At 34.4% G+C, this 19,979-nt stretch overlaps 1 protein-coding gene and 1 long non-coding RNA gene across 2 annotated transcripts in view; one reads left to right on the plus strand and one right to left on the minus strand.

The window, feature by feature from the left end:
- The window catches only part of LOC125227045 (LIM/homeobox protein Lhx3), a 99,725-nt gene that overhangs the window by 35,436 nt on the left and 44,310 nt on the right, over positions 1-19,979 (minus strand).
- Positions 3,397-4,795, plus strand: LOC125227046. Its single transcript, XR_007177137.1, has 3 exons — positions 3,397-3,930; positions 4,214-4,330; positions 4,672-4,795. It is a non-coding gene; the product is annotated as an uncharacterized LOC125227046 (long non-coding RNA).

The raw sequence follows: 19,979 nt of genomic DNA on the forward strand, positions 1-19,979 counted from the left end.
CTACCCTGACTCGAAGGCAAAGAAAATTTCAATTTATTTATGATAGGTTTCATTTTATACATCTATATTTAATTTTATAAAATAATTACTAACCGCAAACAATTTGACAATGTGTGAAAATTGTTTGATGCACATACTAAAAATAAAATGTTCGTACGAAGAAAACGTTACATTTTATGTTCACATTTTAATTAGAGTCAATTACTGTAAGGACACTACCCTACTTTCAATTTTCCTGTCTTTGTTTTTTTTTTTTTTTTTTTACAGTTCATAATGCAAAATTGATAGCATAAAATGCAAAAAATTTATAAAAGTAAGTACAGTCAGCTAAAAAAATAGTGGCCCTCCTACTCCGATCTTTGTAGGATAAAATACTGACCAAGTTATGCTTAGGAACGAGGATCTGCTGTGTCTGTGATCTGAGTGATTACCGATATCGTACAGTATACCACCCTATATAATGTAATAAATGATAACGCATAAATAATAAATATCACTGCTAACTGTAATAACTAAAATGAAAAATAGCTTTTCCACCGATCTCGATTTTCCTAACGTCTACCCCAGACAGACTAGCTACTATGATGTCCAGTTATTGTTATATTAAAATAATCTAACCATACAATGTATATCCAATACATTCTTCTTACAAAATAAAGATTTTTAAAAAAAATTGTTGTCCATATAATGAACCGACTTCTTTATCTAGATAATAAAAAAAATCCGTATTATAAATTTACATCCATCATACACCATTTTATAATCCTAGGAATGAAACTACTAAAATACAGTGAAACTTTACGATGGGCTAGCCAATAAGGCCCTTTATCACACTCATATCACTATAGAAATAAAATTAATTTTAGTCAAAATTTTGACTTCTACCACCCCTATAATAATAACAGTGAATCTCAATAAAATTTTGAAAAACTCATGACGCATTTAAAATAATGATAATGATGATGATGATAAGAAAGAAAAATAATAATGTTCCACATAAGTATGTCGCAATAAATAAACATTCTTTACTAAGAAGTCATTGACTTGTAACCAATGTACTCATAAAATTTACATTACACATCATGTAATGTTCATAATAAACGCATAATACAATTTTGCAAAAAAAAGTAATTGCAGTTTTGAAGTGGTTTTCATATTTTCAATTTTTTCCCGCAAAATATGATGTATCCTTAATTTTGATATGGTTTTGATATTTTTTTGTAAAATATAATGTAACATCAAATTTGATGTGATTTTGATAAAATATATTCCCTTTTTTTTTTCAAACTATCTGCAAAATTTTATTTTGGTTTTAATTGCCTTATGATAAAATACAAAATGATGTCATAAGTAGGTTCAAAATACTTTTATTTGATTGGATAATAATATAACAAAATAATGAATTTTTCTTGAAACGAGCTTAAAACTTGTATTGTCCTATTCTATGTCTTCAATATTGTATAACATGCCCCGAAAGTCTTTTGTAACCTCGGGCAATTTATTCCTTCTTCATTACATTTGCAGCTGCAGCAAACTTTGCAAATTGTTAACAAACACGACAATGGGCTGAGGAACTTGGTTAAAGTGTCTCTCTTCCTTTTTTTCTTTTCATACTTGGCTAGTTCTATGATGAGTTCTTGAGTAGCTAATGATGATGATTAGATCCTGCTGGCCTCCTGGTAATATTTCAAAATTTTCCAAACTATTCTCTTCTCAGTCGGTGTCATAACCCAGGACACCATGAAACCTCTTCCGAAGACACGTTGCACACTTGATCACAATCAGCATAACCGCAAAAGATCCAGTTACTTATTTTTGAACACAGCAAGTAACTTGAAACCAATGAATATTTCTTCAACTCTAAAGTTGGCTAGTCCTTATTTGTCCAATCATTGGTCAAAAAATAAAATATTGCATAAATCGAATATCATAAACACTTGTTATTTCACTAGCGTTACTAAGCATGCACTTAAACACACACTGAAGTTTTCACCGCATGTTTCCACCGTCCTCGCTGATCCACTATGTTCAATGACAGAACACTGCTGTGGTAAGAATCTATCTTAGGTTAAAACTAAAGTTAAGTTAAAGACTTCCAATAAACAGAGGGAAAGATAAAATAAAAATCACAAGCGTTAAAATATTTTCCAAAAAAATATGCCAACTAAGGTTGCAGGACCATCTAGGTACTTTAACCATATGAGACGTACGTCTCATTTGCGTTCACCTACAATTATTATTATTATTATTTTTCTCAAGTATGATGTCTGATCGCTAAGTGACTTTAATTTTTCTAACTCCAAAATTACTGCAGACTATAAAACTCCGTCTTGTTTGCTTGATAAAACAAAAATACTCGTAGGGTAAATTAACTGGGGTTTTGAACACTTACATATATGTATTTTTCTTGATCCTCATTTTCTGTTCCATTCTTCTGCGTAGTGTGGCATAATATGGCACCAATAACAACATAATCATATTGAAAATCTTCAGTAACACGTTGGTCCTATGAGCAGGTGTGAGACCAGGCTCAAAAACTCTTGCCTCTCCGTTCATTTACATCAAACAAGTCGGATACGTCAACTCTAACGTCGCACGAAATATTTCAATGTTCACTTCATGTTTGTCGCGTCCAATTTGTTGTTAACTCTATTTCCATGTACTCAAGTCATGCACTGTTGCACTAACACCTTTTTAACTGACTAATTATAGCCTAAAACTAATTGAAATTACTATGTTTTCACTAACAGAGCTCTTCGTTTCAAACCGTAGTTAACATTTCTCTTCGTGTGATAATAAGACGTCACTAAAAATCACACGTGTCCTACACTATCAATTACACTAATTATTGGAAGCTACATAACACTATAATTTCTGTGAAATCGTTTTCTTAAATAAAATTTAATAACTTCGCGCTCAGATTTTTTTTCGTAAGGAACTGTCACTGTCAATATTGTCATCCTTAACCGTTTTTTTTTTTTTTTACAATTGTCCTCATGGGCGTATTTTCATTGTAAACACACTATAGTGTTTTGTGTAGTCACAAACATTAAATGCGTAGGAAATTGCGTGTACGCAACTTAGATTATAGTGTGACCAGGTTTAAAAAAATATATTGTGAGATTCTTTAAGGATCTAACAGACGGTCGGACCGCACTTGTAAGTGGACATGTGATTAGCCCTAGAGAAAAGTGAAGTAAAGTTTTGTAAATGACAACACCGGACAATAAATTACTGAATTACTGAATATCTTTTGTCGAAAATTGTATGACCGATCAAGCGTACCAACTTAAAAACAATGATAGTTTGTGTAATGTCACCGATAGAACACCTTTTGGCGGAGATATATGTTATCTGTGGTTAAATTATTTTCTCTAATCTACCTGTCATGTTTATCGCCAAACCGCTCTATTCGCGAAAGAATAGCAGATCCGTTTTTGTTTTCTATAAGCTCGTCATTAATTACGTGATCTACAATTAGAATTATTTAAATATCTGCTTTATTTTAATCGGCTTAAACAACCGACAGGCAATTCGGCGCCGACGCCGGTCATGAGCCGTCCATACTCGCCATTTTGTCATTTTGCAAACTAAGAAAATGCAAACAAAACATTATTTGCCCTAAACACGCGTTACTCTCAAATAATATTGCCGAATGCCGACAAAGTGATCTTGTTTTATCAAACTGAACTCCGAACTGCAATTGCAATGTAATTTTCCGATAGCGAAAGTGAGGTTATGAAATTGACATGACATTTAGTGAATGCAATGCAATGGACATGTGTTTTGTTGTTTTTCTCATCAAGATAATAGAAGAATCTAGTGCTCATACTCATGATCTAATGAGCAAACAGCCCATGCAAAGGATGTCTTAACGGGCCATGTCTCCACTGATTAAGTTACCTACTTCAACGCAGCTTTTCAAGAAAGGTAAGTCCTTGTTTTATTATTTGATGTGTTTTCAAACAAGTCGTTGTTTTCGAAACCCAGCAGAACATACTTGCGAACTACAATAAATAGACCAAATATATATGGTGAAATGTTGCTTATTTCGTTGTTCTGTCGTCAGATAAATTAATGATTAGTAAATTTCCCACGTTACTTTCTGACTTTCACATTCCCTAAGAGGATCTAAATGTACGTGAAATAGGCCTAACTAACAAAATATATTTGTTACTTTCAATGAGGTTTACATGGTTGTTCGATTTTTCAGTTTCAACATCTAATTGGAATTTCTCTGGAAAGTTTACAATGTCCGATATTTCTACACATCTGCCACAAATTTATGGAAATCAATATTTATAGAAACTGAACATACCTTGGTTAAACGGTAAGCATTAAAAATATGTTCGACTAATTTATTTGATCTAGGCTACCTAACTGTTCTTGGAAATTGTAACGTTGTTTCCGTACCAACATATAAACTTCTCAATTATTTTTCTGAAGCGCTGGCTTATGGGCTATGGAAAATAATATTTGTAGGACCTCAAATGAATGTCATGGCATTTAAAAATAGGCATTGAATCTTGTCCAAACTTTAATTTTGTATTTTTCAAAGATAAAACTTGACGTCTGATACTTAAATAAAATTATGTAGACTAAAAATCCAGACTTAGCATAGATTTTATTTCTGCTACATTGAGTTTAAACAATGTATGTATCAATTTTCAGTATATGAAATGGATTATCATCATTGAAGAACATCAACCAGCTGTCGGCAACATGCAGGTTGACTGAGGAATTTTCCGGTGTGTCTTTTTATGGACTGTACTTCGTCTTAGCACTATCCTCAAGTAAGTACAAAAAATCATTGCCACTAAACAGCTACTTTTTAACTTAATTAACTCTACTTAGTGAGTAAAACGAGTCGGCAGAAAATCTTACATGACTTAGAAAAATGGGTATGGTAGGTCCTTTTTTTTTCTAACTGTGAGTGCAGTAGATAAATATAAACAATCTTAATGATACATACTTATAAATAAAATTCCTTAAACATACATACACCCTATTTTAACTAATCTTTCAATATGTACAATTTCAGGTTTTACCCGAGAGGCCATGCTTCAGGTTGGACCGTCTTCCATATATCTACTGACTTCATATAAATGAAAGGTACTTATGTTTTATTATAATAACATGTTCTAATTATTAAATTTAAAAGTGAACAGCTCATGGCATTAATAATATTATATTTAGAAAATTTAGTTGCGAGGGATAGCGATGACTATAGCGATGAAGTGAAAATTAAACTTATACTTACTTTATTGGCTAAGTAAACTCATTATTAACTTATTTATGTACTAACTCATGTAGATATGAACTGCAAAGCAGAGGTTCTCAAACTTTTTAATATTTTTTTTTTCCTTTTGTAAATTTTGTAGTATGCGTTGTTTTTTCTGACACAATATTTCTCACGGGCGTGTCTTAGTTCCAGAATTAAGCGACGCGCCCCCGTGAGTAGATAAATGAAATAATATTGAACCCAATTTGGCAGAACCTAACTCTAAAACTAAACCCTTTTATTTCTTATAATATATGAACATTTCTAATGTCTGACTATTTCTTTTCAGTCTCGCTGATCTGCACAACCAGCTCATGTTCAACGTTACTGAACTACAACGTAATCCGACAATCAGACTGGACCCGGTCATATCAGGTAAGTTTACATACCTACTGCGTACCACATTCCACATACTATTTCTGAACCTCAGTAAAATATGGTTTTATAGTAGATAATGGTGCTTATTATCTATGCCTACTTAACAGGAATATTACAAATTTCAATCAATTTTCATGAAATTCATTAAGCAATTGTGACAATGATCAAGCAGTGGTGGAGTTAAGGTATGGCGAGGTACGACCTCCCAGATGCTGGTAATGCTAATATTTCGTAGGATATGTTTGACATGGTTGTAATGAAGTACAGTATGTTGGCATACTCCTGACTTGTGAAATATTGTATAAAAGCTGTGTACAATCTACCGAACATAATAATTGTATGGTTTTACACTTACTATTTTAGACTAGCCTACAGCTTATCATGTAAGATAACGAACTCATGTCATATGAAGCTATTGAAAATCTTGTTTATACATACATACTTATTTGTATTACTACAGTAAAAATGTATACCTATAGAAAGTTGAAATTCGTACAGTGGATTTAATTTATTGAAATAATTGGCAGATATAGGCTACGGTGACCTCTACCATCAAGAGGGACATATGCTTGTTTACTACGGATGTAATATGAAAATATATGATGACTTATAAGCTAATGAACTAAATTAGTCCTAATATGATTAATACCTATATCTTAACAGACAGAAACCTGTTCTTCTCATGGCTGCACTACAGTGACAATATTTGGTACAAACCGTACAAACAATATGCCAAATTATTGTATGATGTATGAAATCCTGTCAGCCAAATTTTAGATTATAGAGTTACAACTGAAATGCAAACAAACCATCCATCGAAGGAGGTACTGTCATAGTATAACATGCGTGTAGCTATTCAGTATTCATAGAAAAATGGCGGGACGCCCCATATAATATTGTACTTCAGCGCGACAACGAATAATCGCGCCCCCATAGCCATTAGACTAAAGCCTATCTTCTTGTATTACTAGGTCTTAAATCTAGGGCTTAGGTATCCTGGATTATTTTAGGAAAATAATCTTACATCTAGACTATGTTAGCGACCTACTTACTGGCCTAACTAGTAGTTATCCTGCCTATGAATGAAGTTCTGTATAACAGGCGCCTACCAAGAATATACATATCAGAGTGTTCATGGACTATATAAGACAGCATCGAAGCTATCCGATCTCCAATGTAAAGCGCAAACGTGATGTAAAGCTTTCAAAATAGCCCTGAAGATGGCAGAACCTGCTAAGAAAATGTACTGGGCATATAGAGAACTATTTGTTTTAACATGAAATTCTATTACTATTGTACATAGTGTACACACTTATGTTTCCAATTCCGGTCACTAGGTGGCAAACTCTTCTAAAGTGCTACAGCTCCGCGCTTCCTATTATTTTAGATACATAGGTATTTTCTATATAAGTACCTAGTATTTCCAGTACTTGCCCTGCCTATACAACAGCCATAAAACATACATTAAGACACAGAATAAATAATAGTACTACGCACAGGCGCAAAGGAACGTCAAGATGTGCCAATGCCAACAATTGCTACGTAGCAATGCAACCCGAATGGTGCTAAAATTGCCTAATCGGGACAATATTTAGTTCAACCACTGCGATTATGAGCTAATTTCCTAGAAATAGATTTTGTCTAAGTTTACTACGCTACTTTAATTTTATTATTTTATTTTTACAGATACCAGAGGAAGACGAAAATATAATTGATTCTGTACTGATGCATAACTTCGCTCGGAACGCGGCAAGAATTAACAATGGAAGAAAATACTACAGACTTGTTTATTAACGATAAAGTTATTTTAGTTTTTATGAAATAGCGATTGAATAAAAATATTAGGTATATGAGTTTTATTTAGAGATGAAATAAGTCAAGAAATACAGCACACCCACTCGTTTTCACAACAACAAATGTAGCCTGGTAAGGCTAATTCCTATTATTTATTTATAAACCTTGGTATCCAAGATGTGTTCTACAGAGCACATCTTAGATCCCTTGGGCACGGAACCAAATGTAACTAAAACTCCGCTCACCTTACTTATTTACTTACTTACTTGACTAACCATTAGTATAACTAACCCCCCTTTAAATATACCCCGTAAATTTGGCCTTGTGATCGTCTAGCGTGAATAAGTAGAACCCTTCGACGTGAACCGCGATAACCTAGATCCTTTAATGAGTATCAGCTGTATTTTTGACTAATTTTTAAAATTTTATTTATTTATATTTTAAAGAAGAATAAAGGTTATTGTAGCATAATAATATAGTGTTATAGAAGAGTATTTTATCAGATTTAGGCCTAGAAAGTTATATGTGAGAAAATTAATGACGTAATGAAGAAATTTTAAAATAAAAGTTAGTGAGTGAAACATACATGAAATAAATATTAAAAATTATTTTGGAAAACAACCGCTACGCTCTATTAGTGATCCTGGCTTGGGTACGAACTTGCGTTGCGGAATAGGATCCTTAATCTCAATCAAACTGCTTTATTGAGAGTCCTATGCCAAGCCAGAAGGGCTATCTATCTACTAACTAACCCCCCTTTTATTTTGTTTCTTTTCCCCTAGCTAAACCCCCCTTTTCCCCAATACTGCTAATAGACCATAACTTCTCGATCCTTCTAATGTATCATCAAGGCTCCGAGTAGTTGCTACCACTGAGAACGAAGTAAATAAGTCTAGTAACTCCTTGAAGCTTTTGACTTGTCATCAGTGGACGGCGCTCGCATGCCACTGGGCCCTATAACAAACCTATGCTTTTTATTCCAAAGAATAGTTTGTTTCCCTAACCAACTTGATAGAATTTACCTTGAAAAACTAGTTAGCAACACTCACTGGCTCGATGCTACATGAAGAATCAGAAATTGCTACCACAATTATTAATTTCACTCAAATAAATTAAGTAATAAGAGTTTTTATAAATTACCAGTTTTACCACATATTTTAAGATAGTAAACACCACATTTAAAGTCCATTTAAACCATATAAGTAGTAGTAGTTAAATTATTTCTCCACAATACACGTTGACCAATTATAATTTAAGACCAATCATAACAGAACTCTACTTTCATAGAAATAGTGTGTGACTCTACCCTAATCCTATTGTTTTCCCTACTCTAACATATCTGAAACACAGACCCTCACTTACCATAGATCTTGTGTTCAGAATATGTACAAGTGTATCCCTACTAGAACTGTACAGTTCAGCCAGCGAAGCTGAGATAGGCAACCTATAGGCTTGTGTCGGTCAGATCCCCCCCTCTGCTTTTGCCCGCGGGCTAGGGTAGCAGAGAGTAGATCGCCCTATCCGTGTATATATCCAGTATTCTAGGACACACCAGTACCAGCCACATGAGAGACCCAGCTGCGATCAACTTTACTTAGATGTGGATCGATCACAACCGAAATCCCCAGCGACCAACGCCAGCATGGACTAGAGCACCGAGTAAATAAATATATATATATATATAGGACCCCAGCCTCAAATACTGCCGACTTCAGTGAGCAAGGATTACTCCTAATGTCTTTCGTCAATCGTGAAAGTCCTCACTTCCATCTAACAGTTGGACTCTTTGAGACCGGTGAGAAAGTACGCCTTTTGTAAGTAAATAAAGACGCCCAAGCCCTCCACTTGGAACAAAAAGACTCCTAAACGCCTTATGTTTAACAGCCGCAAGGTATAAAGCGCTTAGCCGGACAACAGTCTGTCACAAACAATGATCTGGCTTATAACTTTCACAAAATAACCCCATGGAAAATTACTAAATTCAATTTCACCGACCAACTAAACAAACGAATGAAGTTTCCTTTACGTGCTATAATCTACGCTTAGTTTTGCAAGAATTACTCCCTACAAAACCAAACACAGACTTATCTCCAAGCACCAGCCATACATCGACCCAGTCTTTGTATTGCTTGAAGGCACTCATGAAACAAAGCACAGAAAACTTCACTATACACAACAATTTAAATATAACACTACACTATAAATAGAACACTAAATTAACCCCACAACTGACAGTAAAGCAATTCCACCACAGGTCTAAGTTCAACTGTACGACGATATTGTCCCCGCACAATCAAACAGAGACACAATTTCAAAGTTTACAATCACTTAGAATAATTTCCAAGTAAAAACAAACAGAGAAATAATAGCAGAACAACTTCACTCACCAGTATAACACACGAAAGCCAGAGACACTGTTAGTCTTGTAGATATTTTAAGAATGACGCGCGTCGGCTCGCTCCGACCCTTTTATAGCCTTTAATCCAGACATAATACGGACTGCAGACGTTTTGCAGACAAACCGCAGACTGCAGACATAATGCAGACGTTTTACAGACATAGCGCGGACTGCAGACGTTTTGCAGACACAATGCAGATGTTTTACAGACATAATGCGGACTGCAGACGTACCGCAGACACAATATCGACAGAAAGCCATTAACTTGCGCACATAAGAAAAAGATCATAACTGTTTTGTTTACTAAGCCGTATGCCTTAGGCATTATTGTCCAAGACAGCTCAGCACGTACGTTTTTGCTTCTCAATAGTAACATCTGCATGACTGCACGTGTTCCAAAGTGATATAGGAATAATTTTATTGATACCTAGTTAAGCGACGAAGAGTTATGTATTGCGGTTAGTATAGGTATGCAGATATTTTTTTGTTAAAAGGTTTTAATTAGACTTGTAGATCAAATACGCAGTAAAATATCATTTTTGTTTCTAAATGCTACATTAAACACATCCAGAAAGTATACTACTAATCATTATGAACTTTTATGACCTGTGATTGAAATCAAGACATAATATCGGAACGTTACGCAGCTGACAACTGTCAGTGTCAGTATTCCGTCCATGTGAACGTAGTTTGTTGATAAATACGTGTTTCCAACCTGTTTTGCATCAAATAATAGTGAATTTTATGAGTGAAGACGTGACTATACATGTGATTAAACATCACAGATATTATTTGTTAAAATATCCAATGAAATCCCAAAGAAAATATGCACCAAATAGTTGGTCAAGGATAAGTTGATTCACCGTAAGTTTTATATGTAATAACGAGTCATTTTCCTCGTCTTAGACGCTTGTTCTGTTACAGTATCCTCTTAAGGAACGTAAAGACAATATTTCATTGCATGTTTGAGAAAATGAAGTTTTTAGAAAAAAAATGTCAAAACTATTTTTTTTAAGTGTCAGTTCTATAAATAACATTTACTATTTATGTGGAAATAGGTACGTTCAAAAATAGTACAATAAAATTTAAAAAAAATTTTTTTTGGCAAAATTTCGTCATCTGTATTAAAAAAATATATAAGTATATTTCTTTTAACCTCAGAAATGCGTGGTTAAAATCTCTCGCAATGCTCACGAGCACCATATATGTAGGTAGGTACGGTAGTAGTAGTAGTAGTAGTAGCTGTTTATTGTACAAAAGCACATTAAAAATAACACCTTAGTAACATTGAGATCATACGGTACATGTGTTTCTAAAAAAGCTGTGTTATCTCTTAGGCGTATTTAGTCAATAGCGTCGGATCCTTAATCCTTTACGGAATTGTATAGTATAAGAGAGCAGAGTCCATAATATTAGAGGTGTAAATGAAAAATCAGCAAATCCATTGGAATCGCTGCCTTATTGTAAAATGATTGCAATTTATGATATTCGTTCTAGAATTCTAACTACTTTTCCGACATAACTTTGTTAAATCTAGTCTTAGCTGATTTTCTTTGGTAGAAACAAGTGTCGACACTTTAACGTACCATAAGCCTTGATCATGCATTGGACCAAAACCAAAATGACTATTAAGTTCTTTGGATTAATGTTGTACTTAAATGCACAGGTAATATTATTATAGTAAAGTAATCCTTTATAATTTATTTTGATAGCAATGTTATTGTTAACAGCGTTTGTGATTTGAAAATTCAAAGTTGAAAATCAAATTGAATAAATTAATGTAAATACGTAATTATGATTGCACTGGCTTGAACCAGTTACTTTATTCATGTACGAGATACGGAGTTAGACTTACGTACTTACAAATCTTACAATAGTCAGATTAAGGACCACCTCGCTTACAAAGCTGAAATCCGGCCGAATCTATGCAAAAATATGTATTTTTAATGTTTTATCAATTAAAAAACCCACTATCTATCTAACTACAGCCATATCTTATATTGTACATCATAATCGGACTATTTTTGGACATTAGCCATAGCGAATATAAACATTATCTGTTTCATGAATAAACAATGGCTCATTTGGCATGTGCTTGATGTACACAGTAGTCTGGGTGTCGGAATCAAGCTTCACTATGTTGACTAATAGAGTGTTTGACAACGATTATTATATCCTATTCTTAATCCGATACGTGAAGTGATAACGATAACGATTATGTTATCAGATTTGTGCCGTTTCACGCTTTATTTTGACCGTCGACGTCATTTCGGCAAGGTGGCGATTGCACAATGTTATCTTTAGAGCTGTAAGAACCTCTTTTTGACACATGACAGCGTCCACAGAACGTAAACTCGCGCAACCTAATGAAATTTTAAATAAAATCCTGTAATAATATTTAAAAATATCAAGTACTTAAAAACAATATTTCGCTTACTTTAAACATAATCTAACACATGTTACATTTTTGCGGATCTTCGTTAGTGAGTATTTCAATTCAATTCAATTCAATTCAATAATTTTTATTTCGGAAAAAATCCATAGTGTTAGTGTACATTCCCTTAAACCTATGTTAGTTACATTTACATATTATTTATTACATCTAAAAAAAAAAACTACAACTATAATAAATTATACACTTGGCCTCTGGATTCCATATGTACACCATCCCAGTGTTTCCTGATAGCACAAGCAGGCGATTCCAACACTAGGCGCACAAGGCTGTTGGAGCTGTCTCGCACGCGACGCATCAGGGAGGCAGTTCTTTTGCGTATTATAGCACCGAAACTGTCAGTGCGGGCCTCAGCGAACATGCCTGACGCACTGCAATAACGAGGCAGTCCCAACAGCATCCTGAACCCATTGTTATACTGGATACGCAGGGCACTGAGGGCCTTTTTAGTATTTTACGATATTAATTTATCACACAGGATTTACTTATTATGTCATTTATCATTCATTTTTATTTTTAAACTAGTGCTGTAGCAGAGTCTGTCATTTCGATTCAAATGACATTTCAGTAATTTGATAGAAATTATATATAATTATGTTTAAGCCCCCTTGTACATAGGGCCTAATCGATTTAACCAATTCGAAATTAATCGTTATATTTGGCAAACGATACTTCTTAGCCACATCGCAACATACTTCAAAACAAATGTGTCAAAAATATGAACTTACAAATCCGGGATAATAAGTGCTATTTTGTCCATATGAAATGAAATGAAATGAAATATTTATTTTTCCAAGTAGGCATATTACAATGCGCTTATGAACGTCAAATAAAGCTACGCCGGCTCTAACCGTGCCTCGGCCTCGAGAAGATTTCAGTCCCCCCTCAGTTGGAGGGGGGTATCCACTATGGGACCGGCAAGAAACTCGGCGGACCACTTCTTTTTAAACATTACATCTTATAATTAACATGCATTAAAAAACGAGATACAATTTAATCAGCAAAAGTATTCATCAAAAAAAGAAATATTAAATTAACAGACTAGGTACCTACTCTATGGAAATTCATTTCAATAAATTATACAAAGTGCAAAGCTACTATGATTAATAAGAGATTTTAGAGATGTATAGTCTCTAAGTGTTAAAGTACATCTAAAAAAAAGAAAAAATATACATGATATTAATGGAGGAGTAACAGGGAGATATGAATAGAATACGCGACGCTACGGAGAGTACGGAGTACAAACTATTGACAGCGTACCTACCTGTGTGCGCAGCCGAATGCACAAACCTTCACGATAACATCTCTTTCGTAGCTATCTATCTCTATCGCTCTTGCGTATTTGCGTGACAGAGCCAGACTGCATTTCTGCGGCGTTTGGCGTCACAGAAATGCCATTCGGCTACGGGGCCTGAAGGTGTGGCGCTGATTGCCACAAAATACTCGTAATGGGCATGTCATAGTCATAATACACACCTCAGCTTAAAGGTAGCTGAAGTGTACGAAATGGAAGCTATGGTTTAATGTATTGTATCTCGTCATGACTCCAAAAGAGGCAGACAACAAATGATATAACGTGACCATTTTTGATCTCAGCAGCGGATGACAACGGCCATGCCATCTCAATTTAAGTTTAACGGATCGAAAAGTTGTATTTTAAAGGACAGTTGGTAATTTATGTATAGGCATCGATTAAACTGTTAAAAAGAACATTATTTATTTACGTAATAATATATTTGATAGTTTTCTTTGACACCCTATTTCTATGGTCAAACATGAAAGCTGGGGGCGGCCGTTGGAGCTGATTTGACTCCATACATTTTAACATTAATATAGTCTTTGGTATATTATATAACCTGTTTACCTGTATAACCTATGAAAGCAATAAACATACTGATTACTGATTACTGATATAGTAGCCTTATTTTGTGATATTTTTTAACCAGGGGACCGATTTTTTAATTTGGAACGCACGAATTCGCCGTTCAAAAATCTCTGGATAACGACGAAACGCTGTTTTTGAAAAAGGACGGCTGGTCATATTAAATCTAGTGGTAATGACCACTCGATTTCGATTATGTTAGTAGAATTTAAATCGCTAGTAGTGGAGATATTTTTGAACGAAGTTCACGAAATCGAATGGTCGACATTCAAAAACCGGCCCCCTGATCATATAAAATACCGATTAAGCTTAATTTACAACAAAACTTCCTACTAGTAGAACACAGATCTATATCGGAATACGAAATTTGTCCCACAGTCCATCCTGCAAAATCGACAAACACAATTAAATATTGTCGACAAATACAGTGACGCGTGTACCTACGGGCGAGGGCCTATCCAGTTACTGGGAAACTACGCTTATCTTCGCAATCGCTACTTTATATCACCGACATCAGTCGGTTAGTATCAATGTTCGCTAAATATAGAATTAAGAAATATAAAAATAATCAAAATATTTTGTGAAAAACACAGATAGCAAAGCTGCATTTTATCCACGAGAGTGCAAAGTAATTTCATACAAATTTTAACTTGATGTCTTAAGCTGGCTGGTAGAATTTACCTATAAATAATGATTTTAAATCATAAATATTGAATAAATAGGCGGACTTGATTTAGTTTGATGTTTTATAGTCAGTATTTTGTTCGTATTGGTGTGGTGAAAAATGTTATGTTTCACTCGGTGGCAAAGTTTGTTTAACCTCGCCACGCTCAAAATTCCACTTTTTGAACCGCGAGCGTAGTGAGTATATTGGGATCTTTCGTTTGCTCGGGTATCAATATTGGCACGTGTGGTTAAACAACAACTTTGCCCCCTTGTAAAACAAATAACTATTTCCCCTCACTAGCTCGGAAACACGTGTTTTGTCCTTTAATACCAGCGGGTAAAAACGCATTTTATCCACTAGTGGGTAAAGTAATTTGACCTTGAATATAATCAAATTAACTGCTTTAAAATTGATAAAAAAAGGTGAATCTAGTAATAAAGATGATTTACCACCTGTGGAACTACTGGAAGCAGTGATAAACGCATTTTTTTGCGTTGTAGTTTCCTCGCTATAGTGAGGGGAAAAGTTTTGTGTTACACTCGGGTGCAAATGTATTTTACTTCTCGTGTGTTAAAAAACTCGCAAGTTCAGGATTCTATTCTCGAACCACTCGCTTCGCTCGTGGTTCAACTATAGAATCCTTTCACTTGCTCGTTTTTCAATTCCACACTCGGCGTTAAAATACAACTTTGCCCCCTTGTATAACAAATAACTATTTCACCACACCAACTGGTAAAGGCTTTCTTTGCTATTCGAAAACAGATAGCAAAATTGCATTTTATCCACAAGGGGGCAAAGTAATTTCATACAAAGTTTAACTCAATGTCTTAATCTGGCTGCCTTATTTTACCTATAAATGACGATTTTAAATCATAAATATTGAATTAATTGATGGATTTCATTTATTTTGATGTTTTATAGTCAGTATTTTGTTCGTGTTGGTGTGGTGAAAAATGTTGTGTTTCACTCGGGGGCAAAGTTTGTTTAACCTTCGTGCCTTGATACCCTCGCGACGCTCAAGATTCCACTTTTTGAACCAATTCAATATTGGAATCTTTCGCTTGCTCGGGTATCAATATTGGCACGTGCGGTTAAACAACTACTTTGCCCCCTTGTAAAACAAATAACTATTTTTTCCATAAAAATATATACGTATAAAAAAATACAGATAAGTGTGCTTTAATTTTTTACCTGCATAGCTATGCCATAATCAATATGCATAAGTTTTCCAATTCATTATTATTGATACATTAATTTTAGGCCACATCCACAATATTGATGTTGAATAATGAACGAACACAATTAGATACGTATACGAGCATATAATGTTTTGCATTTCGTATTTGTGCAGGCGCGGTTAACAATACTAAACTTGACATTACCAATTCACTTCCTACGGAAGGTGGAAAACAAATCTTATCAAAATTGTTGATAACAATGATCTGATAAATTGATAAAACTAAATATCTATAGTAGAAAAATGTGACTGATAAATTCATATTTTTAAACATGCCAATTTGGCTCATTGAACTCATTAAGGCTTTATTCAGTTGTTTAACCCTTAAATGCATGGTGATGTATATATGCATCATATATTTGATTACCTGTGGCTCAATAAGACTGTATCGTTAAGTATGAGGACAACTTTGAGTAGCCGTATTTATTTGCTATTATATTTTTTTCTTAAAACAAGACATAGGCTTAATAAGGCACATAATAAGGTTCACATTTTGTCCTAGAAACTCGACGTAAAGCAAGTGGTTTAGACAGTATTGACTTAATCCTCCCGAGTAACAATTACGATTCCGGACAAATGCTACTAGAAAATTCACAAAGTGCGTAAAAAACGATACGATTGCGAAAAAAAATTGTACTGTGTGAACCTCAACGACATATGATCCACAAAGCAGAATATCTGGACATAGTCTAGCCATAGTTATTTTTAAGAAATAAAGTTCAGGATCTGTGTATGGCGGCCATTTAGAGAATGTGGCATGGTGCTTCCTCTAACTCCGACTTTGATGTCGAATTTAACTATCATACACTGTTTATATCGATTTGGTTTAGGCACCGTTCAAACACCGTGAATATCAATTAGACTTTGGCCTATGGCTAATTTTTTTATCTGTTTCTCTCATCCTGCTTGCATCAAAAATTTACGACAATCCGGAACGTTGCTCAAAATAGCGTTTTTTTTAATTATATAAATTCACCGCATTTATTCTGCAAGTACCCAATTGAAAAACCATGAAGAGGACTCTTAAAGAAAATATTTTGGCAGCATATTAACCTTTGTTTGTTGAAATCGTGCAAACAGTCATTGAAATATTCTCAAATTAAGCCAGATAGGGGTTGTCCGAAATTTATTTGCTAGACCTTAATGAAAGTACCATAAAGTCTCTAAAATAAAATAAAAATTAGACCTTCTTATATCAAATAGTGCTTACCAATACCTTCAGATCATACTCTCGGAACATAATAATATAAAATTATGCACATGTCAACATTTAGACGAGGTTTGTTTTGTCCTTATACTTATCGATACAGTCCTTATGTAGCTATCCAAAATCACATTTATAGCTTAATTATTATTCAGTATTTATTATTATTTAATAAATAATTAAATAAATCAAATAATATTATGATTTACTATTTATTATTTAAGGATAAAGATGAAATGGCGGAAAAGTGTGAAAAACAGGATGATGGCGATTTTTAGTATGTGATTTAGGCAGATTTTTTCGGAGTTAGTAATTAGTTTATGTTTAAACATTTTATCATGGGGGTTTCACAAATAATGTACCTTTCTAATAGTAGTCAAACTTTACAAATAAAACTTATCAATAATTATATATTTATATAAATAAGTTTTGGCCTATTTAACTTCTAACACTGACTTAGTATTAAAATCGGTATTAATTTTTTTTTTATACTACGTCGGTGGCAAACAAGTATACGGTCCGCCTGATGTAAAGCGGTCACCGTAACCTATGGACGCCTGCAACTCAAACAGTGTCACATGCGCGTTGCCACCCCATTAGAAACTTGTACACTCCCTTTTGCTGTGTTAAGTACACAGCAAAAAGGAGTGTACAAGTTCCAAGGAGGGTTCGGGTTGCCGACGACTCAAAGGACAATAGACGGAACAAGTTAGTTCCGTAAGTCCTCCCGTCATCAGCACACCGCACCCTCGTTGAGCTCTGGCAGCCTTACTCACCGGCAGGAACACAACACTATGAGTAGGGTCTAGTGCTATTTGGCTGCGGTCTTCAAATCTGCGGGCTTGCGGTTTTATTATTTTTCCCAGAGTCAGAAAACCATTGTCTATCACATATATTAATATCTCGTTAAAAGAAAAATTCATGCATTTAAGGGTTAAGCATAGAGATCATTGACTAATTTTCTTCTTTTTTACCAGATAGGTAGGTACATTAGGTACTTACAGGAAAAACTATACTAGTTATAGCAAGGACCATATAATACGGGACAGACAAAGTCCATACAAAATAGCGTACTCCAGAAATGTATGGGCCTTTTAGGCTTAAAACTAGATAGCGCTGTTTCGCAGCCTGGAAGTGGCCAAAATCATATTTTCCCGAAATATTTTTTATAAGAACGAATGACATGCTTTTTAGGGTTCCGTAGTCAACTAGGAAACCTTATAGTTTCGCCATGTCTGTCTGTCCGTCCGTCCGTCCGTCCGCGGATAATCTCAGTAACCGTTAGCACTAGAAAGCTGAAATTTGGTACCAATATGTATATCAATCACGCCAACAAAGTGCAAAAATAAAAAATGGAAAAAAATGTTTTATTAAGGTACCCCCCCTACATGTAAAGTGGGGGCTGATATTTTTTTTCATTCCAACCCCAACATGTGATATATTGTTGGATAGGTATTTAAAAATGAATAAGGGTTTACTAAGATCGTTTTCTAGGGTTCCGTAGTCAACTAGGAACCCTTATAGTTTCGCCATGTCTGTCTGTCCGTCCGTCCGTCCGTCCGTCCGTCCGTCCGTCCGTCCGTTGATATTTTTTTTCATTCCAACCCCAACATGTGATATATTGTTGAATAGGTATTTAAAAATTAATAAGGGTTTACTAAAATCGTTTTTTGATAATATTAATATTTTCGGAAATAATCGCTCCTAAAGGAAAAAAAAGTGCGTCCCCCCCCTCTAACTTTTGAACCATATGTTTAAAAAATATGAAAAAAATCACAAAAGTAGAACTTTATACAGACTTTCTAGAAAAATTGTTTTGAACATGATAGGTTTAGTAGTTTTTGAGAAAAATACTGAAAACTACGGAACCCTACACTGAGCGTGGCCCGACACGCTCTTGGCCGGTTTTTATTTTAATATCATGATATCACATCAATACACATTTAAAAAAATAATAATTTGTAGGCATCATCAGTGTAGTTATGATAGCATTTAATAGGTGGTGGTGGTGGTGGTGGGTGGTGACCTTTTGTTAGATAACCCTCTGTACTCTGTAAATGAGTACATGGAATTGAATTTGTGATAGCATGCATTTGATTACACTGACTTCGGATTTTATTTCATTTCTTAATTTTATTGTGTTTTGTGTATTTCTATTTGTAAATGACGATCCTTATTGGGAGATTTATTATTTTCAATTTATAATGTAATTTTCGACGATCATGATGAGAAGATAAACTTTAACTTTGGCATGTAACAAATTTATAGTGTAATTTTTATCATGAAATAAAGAAATCTAATCTAATCTAATCTACAAAAAATTAGGTACGATTCTTAGTATGGAGACTGTAAATCCTATATAAATAATCCTTGGTTATAGTAAGAAGATAATTAATTATTTTAGTAACGAAATGGCTTAGTCACATTCATGGACTAGTTAAGCCTTTATAAGGCATAGGGAATATATTTCCCACCAAATTTTGAGCTCTATTTCACAGTGATAGGGTTCAATTTTGCATAATTCAAGTGTCAAGTCAATGAATGTGGTTTGTGAAGCGTCCAGGGGGCCGATTTTTGAGTCTCACGGCGTTCGAATTCAGAAAATTGTCACTGAAAATATGTAATAGGCAATTCACCGTTTTCAACCGGTATTTTAGTGACAATGAGACTCAAAAATCGGCCCCCT

This window comes from Leguminivora glycinivorella, chromosome 6 (genome assembly GCF_023078275.1).
Source record: "Leguminivora glycinivorella isolate SPB_JAAS2020 chromosome 6, LegGlyc_1.1, whole genome shotgun sequence".
Lineage (NCBI taxonomy): Eukaryota > Metazoa > Arthropoda > Insecta > Lepidoptera > Tortricidae > Leguminivora > Leguminivora glycinivorella.